The 16712-nt window shown below is 43.9% G+C and overlaps 1 protein-coding gene across 14 annotated transcripts in view; it reads right to left on the bottom strand.

The window, feature by feature from the left end:
• The window catches only part of TSNARE1 (t-SNARE domain containing 1), a 684473-nt gene that overhangs the window by 489315 nt on the left and 178446 nt on the right, over positions 1-16712 (bottom strand). The gene's annotated exons all lie outside the window — the stretch shown is intronic.

Raw genomic sequence — 16712 nt, 5'->3', positions numbered from 1 at the left:
CAGAACCCAACCCTACCAAAAACCACCCCATGGCCTCCATCCCCAGACTATTTATTGAGTCACAACAGGCCATAAATATTTACAAATGGGTCCTGAGCCTAAAGAGGTTGAAAACCACTAGACAAGATAACCACCATGGTCCCTTCTGGCCTTGGAATCTATGAATCTGTACTTTGTTGCAGGTGGAGTAGCTAACACAGCCGGATATTGCCTGAATGCGCTTCCATTTGTACATGCTATGTAAAAAATAAAGGAGGAAAAATCCAGCCATATGGACGGTCAGAGGTGCATGAGGGAGTGTGTATACCAGGTATTAACGGGAATGGAGGGCGTGATTGTGTATGCATTCTCGGATGGGTTAATTAGAGGCACTCAAATATGAGTTGTATAGTATTAGCTTGAGGAGGTTTTGCTGACTGGCAGGAGATGTTTGTGGTTTGTTTCATACAATGTGCTTCACACATTAGCAGCTGCCGTGTGTCTGTTCTAACCCGATGCAAGATCTGACAAGATGCTGCGAATGTATAGTCTTGATCTCTGAGTAAAGCCAGGAGAACCGTTAAAAGCATGATTAAAAGGAACCTTTCCAGTGGGAATATCACAGGTAGATGCACCGTGTGACAGTACCATTCTGGTGAGTCATCCATCCATCAGCATCAGGCTGAACTGCTAAGTGTGACATTTCTGTGGGCTAATGGTATTGCAACTGAGACTTACACACACAGATCCCTTCATTTCCCTGTAATTCAGGTATGAACACAACCTGACTAAAGCAGACGCAAAACTCAGCTCCGTGGGACTAGCCACTGCAGCACTGAGAAAGTCAATATTATGACTCAATGCAGATATTATGGTGCAGTTTGTACCTGCTAAACTTTGTGCCCAGGACCCAAACTCTGTGTTCACCCTCCCCCGCCAAAAAGCTGCAGGCAGAAATCTTGACCATAACCGATGTAACAAATAAAACAGCAATGTCCACTCCATTCTATCAGAACCAAGGTCTAAAACTGGCCACAGAGACTTCCCAGACACAATGGCTGAAATCCAGACATTTCAACTCAAGGAACAAACGCAACACTTAACTACATACAGACTGCGACTACCCAGGAGAGAGCCGATGAGTCAACACATTAAAGATACTGTACGTTAAGGGAAGTTGATTCACAGACACAGAGAAATTAGAGATGAAAGAGACTTATTTAGGTCATTTAGATTATCCCCAGTGGGGCAATGTGAGTGGCTTCCCGCAACATATTCCCTGGTGCTTCATGTAACAGACCGTTAAATGGCTCCAGTGAAGGGATTTCTACCATTTCCTTTCCTCAGTCTAATATATGTCACCAGTAGAAAATATTTCCCAATATTCATCCTAAACTTGTTTCCCTTTGCTCAGTTTTCTTATTCCAACTTACCCCTCATGTCACGCAAAATACACCGCTGACCCTTTAGTGTTTACATCCTTCAAATGCACATGGATGTTTGGGCCACTCAGAAGAAGTAATTGTGAGGATTCATAAAGTCCACGGGCCGAAGAGAGTCGACGGTGACCATCTAGACTGACCTCCTGTATAACACAGGCCCTATAACATCCCCAAACAAACTCCACTCTGGATGGATGGATTTCAGGAAGAACTCCACAAGTCCAAAATCAAGGAGATTGCCTGCCCCTACAGAGAAGTAAACCCACCCTGGAACACTTTCTAGGTCCATAGCATGAGAATGTGAATAACTCTGAACCCAGACGTGGGGCTGATGCTATGACAAAACGATTGCTGGGACAACCGGGGAAATGTGTTTACCACACTTAGTTTTGTCCATGGGAAGGCACAGATTCCCACAAATGTAAAGACCATAGAGTGGGGACAGGATCCTCTTCTTAAGGGTTGGGTTTGAACTATGACGGAGTGGGCAACGCAAGAGATGCTATTTTGAGGAGATGTTTAAATAGTTCAAAATCTCCCTATAGCTGCAGCTGGTACTTCCAGTTGTATACTGTCCAGGAAGTCGCCGGTAACACTGATTTTGTTTTTAAAGAAGGGAAGCCCTAGGTATGATTTTTAACACACTTATTTTGGTGAGGGAGATCAGAAGAGCAGTGCTGAACACCAGGGTTGGGAGGTGAGGGAAGAAATGTTACTAACAGAGTTTATCTTTACCCCAGAGGCGATTTAATGAGAGAGGCTATTTCTACAGCACTGATATGGCTCATTAACACATCTGTTTACTCCACTGGGTTTTTCTGTAAAAATGATTCACTAGTTACTTATGTAAATATATTCACCAGTTAGCATCACTGAAACATAGATTAGGAGGAACACTTATAAAGTTATAATGGCTAGAAGGAAGGGCAGAAGTTTTCAGCGTGGGAATTAGTTTCAAAGTTAGATCTATTAGCAATGTTTTTTTTTTTTTGTTACAAACAAGTTGTTCATTATGCTTTTGCAACGTATCTTCTATATTTAAGTTTTATTTATTCATTAAATCACTGGTAAGATCACAGACACATAACAGCAGAAATCTCTTCCAAAACGACGGCAACTAGATTAGGGAAACAAAGAATATTCTGCAACATAGGTGCCAACGCCATGGGTTTTTAATGGCTATAAAAAAATAGCGGGTGCTCTGCACCCACCAGCCACAGTTGTTCAGCGGCTGCGGGAGAAGCTTGGGGGAGGGCGGAGAGCAGGGAGTGGCGGGACCTCAGGAGAGGGGTTGGAGCAGGGCAGGAAGAGGCAGAAAGAGAGCAGGGCCTCGGGGAGGGGGTGGAGTGGAGGCTGGACCTTGGGGCGGCACAGAGGTGGAACACCCCCAGGGAAAAAACAAAGCTCAGCACCTATGTTCTGCAACGTTATTAACAGGATTAAACACCATGGAGAAACCTACCACACAACACCTGTTTTGCTGACTATATACATATATTTTTTAAAGGATTTTTTGAATCCGTAGAGTGGGTGATCTTATTTTGTGGTTCAGATTGAGTACGGCTGTATGCTCTTGGGCCTAGAAAAATTTCTCTGACACACGGGGAAAGCCGTGTGTATAGAACAGAGATTCAACAATCAACACCACTGGGTTCTGTTCTCAATTCTGCCAGTCTGTCTATCTAGGTAATCCATTTACCATTATCACAGTATCTGAGCAACTTTTTTATTCTGTGTTTGTACAGCGCCTCGCACACAGGGGTCCTGACCCACGACAAGGGCTTATAGGTGCTACATTTATACAAATGAAGAATGAGTAGCAGTCGTCAGGGGTGAGCGGCTGTTCAAGGCATTCAGATAATACAGGGGTCAGTGCAGCACAAGCATTTAGAAAGCTGTTCCTCTAACAAAGCATTGTGGCAAGGGAAAGCCACTCTGGAAGAAGCATGCAGCCCCGATTCTACAAAGCAGCTAACCACATGCTTAATTTTAGTTGACTTCAGCAGGACTACTCATGTATTTAAGTTAAGCAAGCGCTTAAGCGTTTGCTAGATTTGGGGCCCAAGTCAGCATTATCTTCTTCGTGCCTTGCAAACACCATCAGAGTTGCCACAGAACTAGCCGAAGGGACTTAACGACCACATGGCCATGAAACCAGAACACTAAGGGACTGCTATTCTGTTCACATGGCCCGTGGTCCCCTGGCTTTTATCAGGAGTCTCACACAGAACTCCACCCTACTTGGAATTTACAGGCCTGCCCTTTGCCCCTTGCACAGCTCCCCCAATTCCCTCGCTGTCAAAGGGACAATGCAGTGTAACATATCTCACTCCAACACAGCAGACTGCTGCAAATCTTCCCCTGTTGTGTGATTTTACATGGATGGGAAATGCATGGCTCTAAATACTTCACAATCCCTAGGATATTGGTAAATCCCAAGGCTTTTTTTACCATCAGGAGTGAGTGGCCAGTGCCCAAAATCACAGTAAAAGGAGCTATGTGGGAATGGAGGGATGTGAAAAGGAGAGGAAGAGGAGCCAGTGGCAGTGAGAAGAGGCAGGAGTAGTTTACCTATCTCCCATTCCTCAGCATAGCATGCCAAGGCTGGGTAACTCTGTCCACTGGGTTGATGCTGCAGGCAATCTTGCAAGGCAATCTTGTGCGTAGGTTTGATGGATTTCTGATGTGTTAAATTTGGCAGTTACAAACCAAGTGTCAGAATAAATAGAAAATCTCATTCTTGGGGCACGGGGAACCTGGCACCTGTGCGGGCACTAACTTCATAAACAGCTTGAGTTTGTCAATGGGAATTTTACCAGTAATTATTCTGCAGCAAGGGGGGGGTGCATTTAATGGTACTCAAGTGGGAAAAAAACTAAGCAAATTATTCAATTAACTGAAAACAGCTAATGCACTGGGTCGCTAAAGCAGCCACTTTTCACCGTGTTTAATTTCCCTACTACTATCGTGAAAAGTCCAAAGCACCTGCAGCCCCAATGAGGTGTGTCAGGCAGCAAGTGCCTTGTATACTCTCACTATTACATCAGGACCAAATTCTGCCACCAGTTACGCAGTTCACACTGCAATCAGTGTAACTGGGAAGAGATATCTGGCCCATGGAAGGTATAAGCTGTCAAAGCAGTAGCTTCTTAAGCTCTCAATGAAATAATACGCTATGGTAATAATAATAGAAATACAGAATCGAGAAATGTCAGGCTGGAAGAGACCTTGAGAGGTCATCGAATCCAGCCCCTGCTCTGAGGCAGGACCAAATAAACTTTGACCATCCCTGACAGGGGTCTGTCCAACCTGTTCTTAAAACCCTCCAATGACGGGGACTCCACAACCTCCCTTGGAATCCTCTTCCAGAGTTTAACCACCTTAAATTAGAAAGTTTTTCCTAAAATCTAACCTCAATCTCCCTTGCTGCAGATTAGGCCCATTATTTCTTGTCCTACCGTCAGCAGACATGGAGAAGAAGATGGTAACCAATTGTTCTAACAGCCCTTAATGTATTTGAAAACTGTTATGTCCCCCTTCAGTCTTCTTGTCTCAAAATTAACCAGGCTCAGTTTTTTTTAACCTTTCCTCAGAGGTGAGGTTTTATAAACCTTTTTTTATCTTTTTGTTGATCTCCAGTGGACTCTCTCCAGTCTATCCACATCTACGCTAAAGTGCAACACCTAGAATTGGACACAGTACTCCAGCTGAGGCCTCACCAGTGCCAAGTAGAGTGGGACAACTACTTCCTGTGTCTCCTATATGACACTCCTGTTAATATACCCCAGAATGATATTAGCCTTTTTCACAACTGCATCACACTGTTGACTCATATTCAGTTTGTGATCCACTATAACCCTCAGATCCTGTTTCAGTAATACTACCCCCTAGCCTCTTATTCCCCATTTTGTAATTCTGCATTTGACTTTTCCTTTCTAATTGAAGTACTCGGCACTTGTCGTTATTGAATTTTATCTGGTTCATTTCAGACTCATTCTCCAATTTGTCAAGGTCATTCTGAATTCTAATCCTGTCCTCCAAAGTGCTCGCAACACCTCCCAGCTTGGTGACATTGACAAATTTTGTAACCACACTCTCCACTCCATTATCCAAGTCATTAATGAAGTACTGAATAGTACCAGACCCAGAACTGAGCCCTGTTGGACTCACTAGATATCTCAGTTGAAAGAGAACGACTGATAACTACTCTTTGAGTACAGACTTTCAACCAGTTGTGCACCATCTTATAATAATTTCACCACATTTCCTTAGTTTGCTTATGAGAATGTCATGTGGGACTGGATCAAAAGCCTTACTAAAAATCAAGATACATCATGTCTACTGCTTCCTCCCTATCTAGGGTGACCAGATGTCCCGTTTTTACAGGGACATGCCCATTTTGGGGGACTTTTTCTTGTATAGGCGCCTATTACCCCCCACCCCCTCTCCTGTTTTTTCACAGTTGCTATCTGGTCACCCTATCCCTGTCCACTAGGTCAGTAACCCTGTCAAAGGAGGAAATTAGGCTGGTTTGGCGTAATTTGTTCTTAGCAAATCCATGCTGGCTATTACTTATTACCTATTATTCTCTAGGCACTTAATAATTGTTTACTAATTTGTTTCAGTATCTTTCCAGGTATCGAAGTTAAGCTGACTGTTCTTTAATTTCCCCTTCCTTCCCCTTTTTAAAATTGGTATTATGTTTGTCCTTCTCCAGTCATATGGGAGCCCACCTGTCCTCCATGAGTTCTCCAAGATAACTGCTAACTGTTTCAAGATTGCTTCAACTAGTTCCTTAAGTACCCTAGGATAAATTTTATCAGGCCCTGCCGACTTGAATGCATTCAACTTATCTAAATATTCTTTAACCCGTTCTTTCCCTAGTTTGGCTTCCTCCACAGCTTTCTTGATGTCATCAGTTATTCACTCTCCTTCCCGGCTAAGTAGAAGAGCTACATTTTCCTTCATCTTGCTCCAAATGCATTTGAAGAACCTCTTCTTATTGCCTTTTATGTGCCTTGCTAAGTGTAACTCACGTGTACCTTGGCCTTTCTGATTTTGTCCCTCCATGCCTGTACCCCTTTTCTTTTCTGTTGTACCCCTCATTAGCAATTAGTCCATGCTACCACTTTTTGTAGAATTCCTTTTTGATTTTCAGGTCATTAAAGAGTTGGAGCCATATTGGCCTTTCACTATTCTTCCTGTGTTTCCTTTGCATCAGAATATTTTGCAGTTGTACTTTAATACTGTCTCCTTGAGAAACTGCCAGCTCTCCTGAACCTCTTTACCCCTTAGATTTTCTTCCTCTGGGACCTTATCTACCAGTTCTCAGATTTTGTTAAAGTCTGCTTTTTAAAGTCCATTATTCTTATTCTGTTTCTGTCACTCCTTCCTTTTCTCAGGCTTATGAAACCTATCATTTTATGAGTACAAGTCTTACCAGCCTTGCACAAGACCGTCTGTCCAAGGATCTCATGGTGCTTTACAATGTCAAGTAAGTACTATTCTCATTTGACAGAGGAAATTAAATAACCAGCCAAGGTTCTTGCCAGTAGTCTGTGGCAGTGTCTCTTTTACAAGACTTTGGCTCATTAGCTACCTCCCATTCCAAACAATCCCAGCTTCACATGCATGGTTCAATGGGAAGTGGGTAACAGTGACGCCCTAGGGACCAGTACAATGGCCTGTCGTTAACCCTAAGGGGAATATGCTGCGCTGGTTGTTGTGCATGGTCAGTATATCCCTGTGGCTTTGGAGAGAGTGATACTGTTGCTGCATAAAGCATTTGCTAAATCCAGCCTGGAGAACCGAGTGCAGTCCCACATTTGCACTGGAGAATGGGACAATGCCGGGGTAGCCAGCAATAAAAGTAATGACGGCCTAAAGAATCTAAAGGGTGAGGAAAGGCTAAAACAGGAAGGCTCATTCTCACTGGAGAACGGCAGTGGGAATTTTTCAGATTGCAAATAGGGTTAATCGAATCCTCATGGATTAGTTGTTGGTTGATTTTAAAGTCTGGTGATGGAATGGAAAACCAGGGGGGATGAATCTAAGAGTCAGGAGCTGAGGATAATTTCAGGCAGGGCTATTTAAGGCAAAGGATAATAGATATGCTTAACAAACACCCATAAGAGAAGCTGTTTAAAACAGAGCATATATAGCAGGGAAGGAGAGCAAATAACTGCTGACATCATTAATGGCTATTAGCCAGGGTGGGTAAGAAATGGTGTCCCTAGCCTCTGTTTGTCAGAGGGTGGAGACGGATGTCAGGAGAGAGATCACTTGATCATTACCCGTTAGGTTCACTCCCTCTGGGGCACCTGGCATTGGCCACTGTCGGTAGAGAGGATACGGGGCTGGATGGACCTTTGGTCTTACCCAGTATGGCCATTCTTATGTCCTTATGAAACAGAACCCCAGAGCCCGATCCTAATCAACTGCTTCTCTGCAGTCTGAAAGATTTGATATACTTTTTCTTCCTAAATTATATCCAATTTGTCATTAAAACACAACAACTTTTTTATCAATAAAAACATTTTAACATTATAGGGACAGAATTTCCAAAAGTGTATCTGCAAAAACATGAGGGCACCCACACTCTGCTGCACCTTGATTTGCAAGCACATGCATGCATGTGACTATCCGGTTTGAAATGCTGACAGCAGACACTTTTAAAAGCCTTGCACATGCTGTCTGCCCAGGTGTGCAGGGCTCAGCGAGCATCCACTGGAAGGCCGACTAGTTTGAAAGATGCTATCCGCTTCCCCTGTTGTTAGTGAACTCTTCTGGAGCCAAGAACTCGCCAAACCATTGGAACTATTGGAAGGTACCCAATGTACACAGAGCATGACATATGTTACTATGCAGTAAAGAGTCTGCATTAGAAGACGCACATTTTAACTTGCTTAGGAGAAGTTCCCTGTAAACACCTATAAAACTAACTCATTTTCCTCCTTCAAAATCTGCCTTAAACCCTTGCTTGCCATGATACCTACAAAAAACGTGACAACAATTAGGCTGCTGGTGTGCCTATCAAGCTGATAAATGTAGTCTCGTTCCCTCGCGCTCCTGTCTGCCTATATGCACCTGTTGTGTCGTCTTATACTTGGATTGTAAACTCTTTGGGGCAGGGACCTCTGTTCAGTGCTTGTACAGCACCTAGGCCAACAGGATCCTAGTCCATGACTAGAACTCCTAGGTAGTTGGATAATAATAAATAATAGTACGTGAGTAAAGCCACCTATGTAGTTAGGATTTTACATTATACGTAGGTGAGCACTTGAAAGCAAAGAGAAGCTCATTTTCCATCTCACTAAAGTTTATTTACTACTTTTCTCTGAACTTTGCAGTAACATGGGTGCCCAGAAGCGAACATAAACTCCAGGCATGACTGCACTAGAACTATACAGGTGAGAGGCCATTACCTATCTGCTTTGTGACACAGTATTCAATTCCTGAGAATTAACCACTAATCCAAAAGCTTCCTTTGCCCTCTCCACTACACCTCACTATTACAATGTAAAATGACTCTCACTCACCCTAACCCACCTTAAAATTACCACAGCACAGTAAGGTAAGTGAAAAACAGAGAAGCACCTTTAAGAATTACCTGGCCTGTGGCATTTTAACTTATGCCATTTGCATTATTTTGATCTCTATGTATTTTTATAGGCAGTGGATCTCTGTTCATTTCCCCCCATAGAACAGCAACCCTGGAAGAATGGGTTCACTATAGCAGGGCTGTAATTTGCATACTGTCACACTTTAACGATTCAGGGCTTTATTTCAACTTCACTATAACAGTGTTTCATTTCTTTTAAGTGTACTGCAGACAGATGAGACACCTCCTATATGAAAAAAATTCCTATCCCGCCAGGATCATTTCAGTCTTTCACTCTTTCCAGGCAGAGAAGCTGAGTTCTGCACATTTTAACAGTGAATCTTCACTGGTGAATTCTTCCATGATCCTGTCTTGCACATCCACACCATCTTTGACTTTTGTGTGCAAGCTCTGACGCACAATTGAAAGTTGGACATACAGAAAAGTGCACTTTTGGAAATTCAGTTTCATCCGAGTCTTTGGGATCAGACCTTAGAAATAAGGACCCTGTCTGTTCTGTGTGGGCACCAGGTGGCAGTTTATAAGAGAGCAGGAATATGTCCCAGCGTGTTAGCCAAAGATATGTCATTATTGCTCAGCATGCTCTGCCTCAGTTTGGTGCCATCCTCCACCCCAGAAGTGGCTGCATTTCAGTAATATTGTGTGTGTGTGTGTGTACTTTGTAAAGCATGCTGGGATCCTTCCAGATAATAGGTGCTATACGTCATAAATGAAAAATGCTCTGAATAATCTGAACATTTTTATTTTGCCTTTTTTCCGTCCAACAAAGGTATTTTTGGGCCCCAAAACCTCCATAAATTTGGGTCCAAGATCCATTCCAAAATTATAGCAAAAGGAATCCATACATCTTTCTAAATAGATTGGCTAGAAAAGGGCAAAGCCTGTGCAATCCAAGACCCTGTTACCAGATTTCTTCCATGAGCAACAACATTCTTGCTGTTAGTCTCTAAGGTGCCACAAGTCCTCCTTTTCCAAATACAGACGGACAGGGCAGCTCCTCAAACATTTTTTTTTGTGTTCTTTTTGCGAACATTCTAATAGTTACAATTCCATTTGTCATCATGTCAGCTCAGGAAGGCTTTTTCCTCCCTTCCAAATCATTTATCTTCTCTTGCTAGGTGAGTACATGAATAACTAGCTCAGAGGAAAAGGAGCCAAGATGCACTGGAAATACAACTGGGCAAGGAACTTTTTCAAAGTATCTTCAACACTTTTTTTTAAAAGCTTTTTTTTTTTTGGGGGGGGGGGGTTGCTCCTTTCTTTGATCTCCAAAATAAACTCTTGGAAGATGAGCATTTCTTCCCGAATGCTCTTCTTCCTTCATGGTGCATACATACGATCTTGTTATGGGGTCTCATCATCCACAGCTCTGGGCTGGACACAATAGCTTGTTGGCATATGATTAACATGCCAGGCACATCAGTTTGTTATGGTAGGGCTACCCAAGAGCGCTGCACCACTCTGGTTTGTTATTGCATAGTCGGGCTCATAAAAACAGGGTCTCGCAATTCATGGTTCTGTTTTGTTGTTTGCACGTTAGAAGTGTTAGTGATAATGTAGAATTCAGGCCTGTATATTTGCCTGAGATAGACTTCTGGGTCTTGTTTGCTCACTTGAGTTTTGATACTTTTATATTCTTACTAATAGGTGTGAACAAAGAACAAAGACACTGTGTATGTTGCTTCTGTCTAGCCAGATGGGTTTGTTAGTGCAATGGGAACACGTAAGAACAGCTAAAGTGTTGCTGGTTATGGTGGGAGTATCATATACAAGCGTACACTTGAAGACTGCCTCGACTCCTATCTCAAGGCAAGGTCAAGCAACAGTCAGGAAGGGCAAGGGGGTTGGGGGGAGGTGTAAGAAACACTAAGGCCAAAGAAATGCCTGTCCCTGACCAAAATACAACCTCACTCCTTACCGCCCCCCCCCCATGGAATACAAAAGAGGTGAGATGAAGAACCCAGACTCAGGACCCTCCAAAACAAAACATGACCATAAATTGTAAGAGGTGGGAACGAGGGCGTGCATTGCAGGTATATTTATGCCTGCTAAGGAGGGGGGCGGACAGGACACTGGGAAACAAGGCTCTGTGGCATCAGAGCTATGGATATGCTTGCTTAAAACTAACCCCAATAAATATTGCATTGCCTCCACTTCGGATTTCCAGTCTTCTGCTTTCTGTCTCCGTGACAAAAATCAGAGGAGGGGGTAATGGAAAAGCCCCCTAACAACTACCAGGCTACACACCTTGGTTTGTTTTTGTAGGGTTGTTACTGAAAAAGGGGGTGCTGGCACTGATTTGGTAAACATAAAGTAAAGAACATTGTTTTCAAGAACACACATATATCCATCAAGGATTATATGCACTCGGCAAACAGATATATGTTGGAGACGAAAGGAGGCATACCCCTTTATTCTGACCTCACCATGGGGTTTCTACGCTGAGAAAGTTTTCTCATTAACTCATTAATCCGTCTCAGGGGAGAGTGGAGGCAGAATACGGGTTTCCAAATCAGCCTCCCTTGACATTTAATTAACAATAATATTTAGGACTCCTACAACGAAAGACAGCCTGCAGGTGTCACTCGCTCTGTCAGGATTAAAGGGCAAAGAACACAGGAGAGGCTCAAATGACACTGAAGCACAGAGATGAGATGCAAAAAAGACAAAAAGGTTCTCCAGGCCAACCCACCCACTCCACAGCTAGTACAGAACTGCTCCCTGCTGTACGTTCGAGTGCTCCGGCCAGCCCTCGTCCAGATGTCCCTGAGCAACAGGGCCCCCAGTTTCATCTTATTAATTTCTATTTATACCGCTTTCTGCCCCGCTCCCCAAACACACACTCCCTTGGACAGCCAAAAACAAGGAGAGTCGCAAAGTAATTATTAATACTTATTGTAGTACAAAGAATAATCGTTTGGAACTCTCACATAGAAGGCACAGTAAGAGGGCAAACTGCTCAACAGACATGACCAAACCAAGTCAACATCCCTGTCAGATAGGCTGATGATATCCTCTTACACAGATGAGGAAACAAAGGCAGCAACAGAACCCAGGGCTCCTGGCTCAGAGGTTTTTGCTTAGCAAATGAGACCAAGGCTTTTCCTGCTTCCATTCTAAAATTTTACACAGCACCTATCGCACTGAACACGCTACAGGGCCCGGGAGAGAAGGACGAATCCGCAAGCCAGAGAGACAGGCAATCCCTTGATTTTCAAAAGCCAAGCAAGTACGCACACTACTGAGCAACTCAAAGATTCACTTCCACTTGCCTGAAAAATAAACCTACCTGTCTTCTTTGATCTGTACTTGAACACAGCCTGAGAAGAGCAGGAGGGATTGTTATAAATATTAAGGGAAGGGTAACCACCTTTCTGTATATAGTGCTATAAAATCCCTCCTGGCCAGAGACAACATCCTGTTACCTGTAAAGGGTTAAGAAGCTCAGGAAACCTAGCTGGCACCTGACCCAAAGGACCAATAAGGGAACAAGATACTTTCAAATCTTGGGGGACGGGGGGGGGGGCTGAGGAGGGGGAAGGCTTTTGTTTGTGCTCTTTGTTTACTTGTTTGTTCTCTCTTGGGACTGAGTGATGCCAGACAGAAATCCATCTTCTCCAATCCATCCTAATCCAAGTCTCCAATATTGCAACCAGTATAGGTAAGCCAGGCAAGGCGGATTAGTTTATCTTTTGTTTTATGTGAATTTTCCCTGTGTTAAGAGGGAGGTTTATTCCTGTTTTCCGTAACTTTAAGGTTTTGCCCAGAGGGGGATCCTCTGTGTTTTGAATCTGAATTCCCTATAAAGTATTTTCCATCCTGATTTTACAGAGGTGATTCTTTTACCTTTTCTTTAATTAAAATTCTTCTTTTAAGAACCTGACTGATTTTTCTTTATTCTTAAGATCCAAGGGTTTGGGGCTGTGTTCACCTGTACAAATTGGTGAGGATTATTATCAAGCCTCCCCAGGAGAGGGGGTGTGTAGGGCTTGCGGGGATATGTTGGGGAAAGACGTCTCCAAGAGGTCTCTTTCCCTGGTCTTTGTTTAACACGCTTGGTGGTGGCAGCATAGGGTCCAAGGACAAGGCAAAGTTGGTACCTTGAGCAAGTTTTTAACCTAAGCTGGTAAGAATAAGCTTAGGGGGTCTTTCATGCGGGTCCCCATATCTGTACCCTAGAGTTCACAGTGGGGAAGGATGGACTCCATGTCAAAGCTTTGTGGACCAGATAACATCTTACAAAGACTCAACACTAACCTAGCCCTGCGTCCTGGGCTTCTGCGGTCACTGTTCTTTGGCTTCCCAGAATACCATTCTGCTTCACTTCCAGAGAGTTAATCCTTCCAGGAGCATTTGCTTAAAACTAAAAACTTGAATTTGGCTCAGTACTTAAAATTCTGTTTAAAAAAAAAAAAAGCCAAAACTCATAAGAAAACCAAAACCCAGAAAACATTTCCACTTTTTATTTCCCTTCTCGTGGGAACACCTGACTGGACACAAGGAAACGTTCCTCGTGGAACATTTTCAGCCCATTTGCAAAGTGCTAGCACAAAGCCTCTACCATGGTGCATAGGCTTCATCCAGGCTCTCTCCACAGGGGTGGATTTCACACTAAATCAACCAGCACAAACTGCGACAAGCAAATGGGGTTTATAAAACTCCTTCTGCTTTGATCACCTATATATAATTAGTGACAGAGGGAAGATAATTTGCTGGTTTAAAATGGATGATTTTTAAAAGGATGTAATCCCTAGAATAAAATATGTAGACTTTAAAACTCCAAAAAGCACCTGTCTAGGTCCGTTTTTGAGCCCCCTTCCTGGAACATCTGAGTGTTCCCACCCACTGTATAGCAATGTACACAAAGTAGTCTGGTCTCCTGCTAAGATGGCAAACTTCAGCCCTTCAATGGCGCTGAAGATGCACAATGACAGCAAAATTACCTAGGGGGCGTGTGCATTGAGATTAGGATAGGCTTGGGATAGGCAGGGCCCTCCTCCCTCCTCTTTGCCTAGCCTATCGCAGCTCCTCTTGAGGTGTGACTCTTCCCTTGCATCACAGCCTCTCCATGTTGCTCTAGGACCACCAGGCGGACTATACACTAGGATACCCCCCTCCGCACACATGGGAATGCACCAAGGAATCAGCTCCCCATCATTGTGAATGGAGAGAAAGCAGCCTTGCCATCAGTAATGCTATACACCCCCATGCTCCTGCCCACGGCTCTCTCCAGGTTTCCATAGCTCACTCATTACCGTGGTATCTGAGCAGAAAAGTCTGCCCCCCCCCTTTCCCCCATAATACCCGATAGGGATACACATTTCCTATAACTGTCTGCCTCAGAGGAGGGCAGGCACAAGAGCAAATTCTTTCAGAAAGCTAAAGCATGAGGTCGCAGTCATTAGCTCCCCTTTGTGTCATGACAGTTGTATTATGAGTTTGCGTTTATAAAGTGCAGCCTCACACTGTGCATTAGAGACCATTTAAAACATACAGGTTGACATCTGGATGCTTTGCCTCTTTTTACTTTACCATTTCCAAAGCCCTTCGGGAAAGGAGGGGGTGGGAGGCCAGGGAGATTATTTCTGAGCTTTGGTTAAAAAGGAAAAGTGCAGCCATTTGCTAAATGTTATTTCTGGGTTTGCATGTATTTACCGAGTGACTCTCTGTGCCCACTGCTGTAATGTAATAGCACGCTGCACAGATTAGATGCAGCATCCCTGTGAGGTAAACTACCCACGGTGGACACATCATGCCCAGCTTCCCTCTGCACATCATTCCAATCACTCCCATTGTAAATATACCTAGAAGACAGGAACAGAATCCTATGTCTGCCCATGAAATGCTCTATCTCCAGTCCCCACAAATGCCTCTAAAAACACTGCAAGCAAAAGACCCCAGCTGAACATATATGGTAAACAACGTCGTACACTAAATTCTCACCCGTGCTACTCATGTTATATGCACTAGTTCAATGACTGATACATGAATCAAACCCAGCAGAATGAGCCACCATGCAACATGCAAAAGCAAGCATCATAATATGCAACACAGTAATTCGATCACGCCCCAAGACTGAGGATACGGTGAAAACTGAGCAGCCCCCAGCATTCCTCACACATCCTATTATATTAGAACAAGGCAGACATCCAATGATATTGCAAAGCTGGAACTACAGAATCACAAAAATATTTCTTCACCTAGACCACACGCCAACCTGGGGAACTCACTGTTGCAAGATATTACTGAATTAAATATTGTCGCTGGAGCTAAATAAGATTGAGAGCATTGTCAACATCAGTAGCGGTGCAAATTAAGAGCCCAACGGTGCAATCCTTAAGGGCTTGTTTACACCGTACAGGAACATGCGCGACCGTGGTGTGATTTCTAAAGCACACTAAGGTGCTGCACTGTACTTGGAACAGCATTATATTAATGTTCAAGATGGATGAATTCAAACTGGAACAGGTAATGAGAAATGCTACTAGGATGATCAGGGGACTGGAGGGCCTATTCTACAAGAGGAGACTGGAAATGCTAGGTTTGTTTAGCCTAGCAGAAAGAAGGCTGAGAGGTGATATGTTTGTTCTCCATAAATACATCAAGGGGGTAAACACCAGGGAGAGTGAAGAACTATTTAAACTGAAGGACAATGCTTACACAAGCGTAAATGGGTATAAACTGCCATAAATAAATTCAGGCTGGAAATTAGAAGAAGGTTTTTATCAGAGAGGTGAGGTTCTGGAACCGCTTCCCAATAGGAGCCATGAGTCCAAACAACTTAATCAGAGAGAGCTGGCCAAATTCACGACTACTTGTGATGATCGGAGACAGAGCTCAGCACACTGCCCTGGGTGGGGATCACTTCCTCTTTCTGTCTTATATTACTAAAAGCTCGTGCTTCAAGGATTCAGATGGTCAACCTGCAAGGGTCAGAAAGAGATTTCTCCCCTCCTCTCCCGCAGTGCATTCTGGGCGAGTTTTTGGTCCCCTTTCGTTGAAGCATCAGGGATGCAGATGGCGAAAGATGGGACCCGGGACAGCGTGGGCCAGGGCTGTGAGGTGACATCGAGCATTCTCTCTCTCGCAGGTGCTTGGCTGACTGGTTCTTCCTCATATGCTCGGGGTCTACCATATGTGGAACAGAGAAATAAATGCCCCCCTGGGTCAGACTGACAGTGACCTTGTGGGTCCCCTGCAGCATGTGGGTGCGGGTCTCTTGCCAAGATTATCTGGATATATCTCACTTAATCATTATGCTGCCACTGCAGGGGCCTCAAGCACTGGTGCACCTCCCTCCTTCCTAGCTCTGCCTATGGCACATAATAGCCTTGTCTCCTGTGGGCTGTAATACTTTGGTCTAATTTCAATTATTAGGTTTAGTGTGCGGGTGCTGGTGGCCTGGGAGAAACAGGAGGTCAGACTAGATGATCTGCTGGTCCTTCTGGCCTTCAGCTCTATTAATCTATCATTTTCAGTGCACCAAGGAACCTTTAGTGCGCCAGCAAGGTCTGAACGGGTCAATTAATGTGCAACACATTCGTGCGCTTTGGAAATCACACCCCAGTAGCACGTGTTGCCCAGCAATGCAGACAGCCCTTACTCTTGTTGGTCACTACTTACTCATGCAAACAGCCTCACTGAAGTCAGCAGGACTATTTGCACAACGG

The sequence above is a fragment of the Chelonia mydas genome, chromosome 2 (genome assembly GCF_015237465.2).
Source record: "Chelonia mydas isolate rCheMyd1 chromosome 2, rCheMyd1.pri.v2, whole genome shotgun sequence".
NCBI lineage: Eukaryota > Metazoa > Chordata > Testudines > Cheloniidae > Chelonia > Chelonia mydas.
Note: the sequence above shows the minus strand (reverse complement) of the source record. Positions and strands in the feature narration are given on the sequence as shown.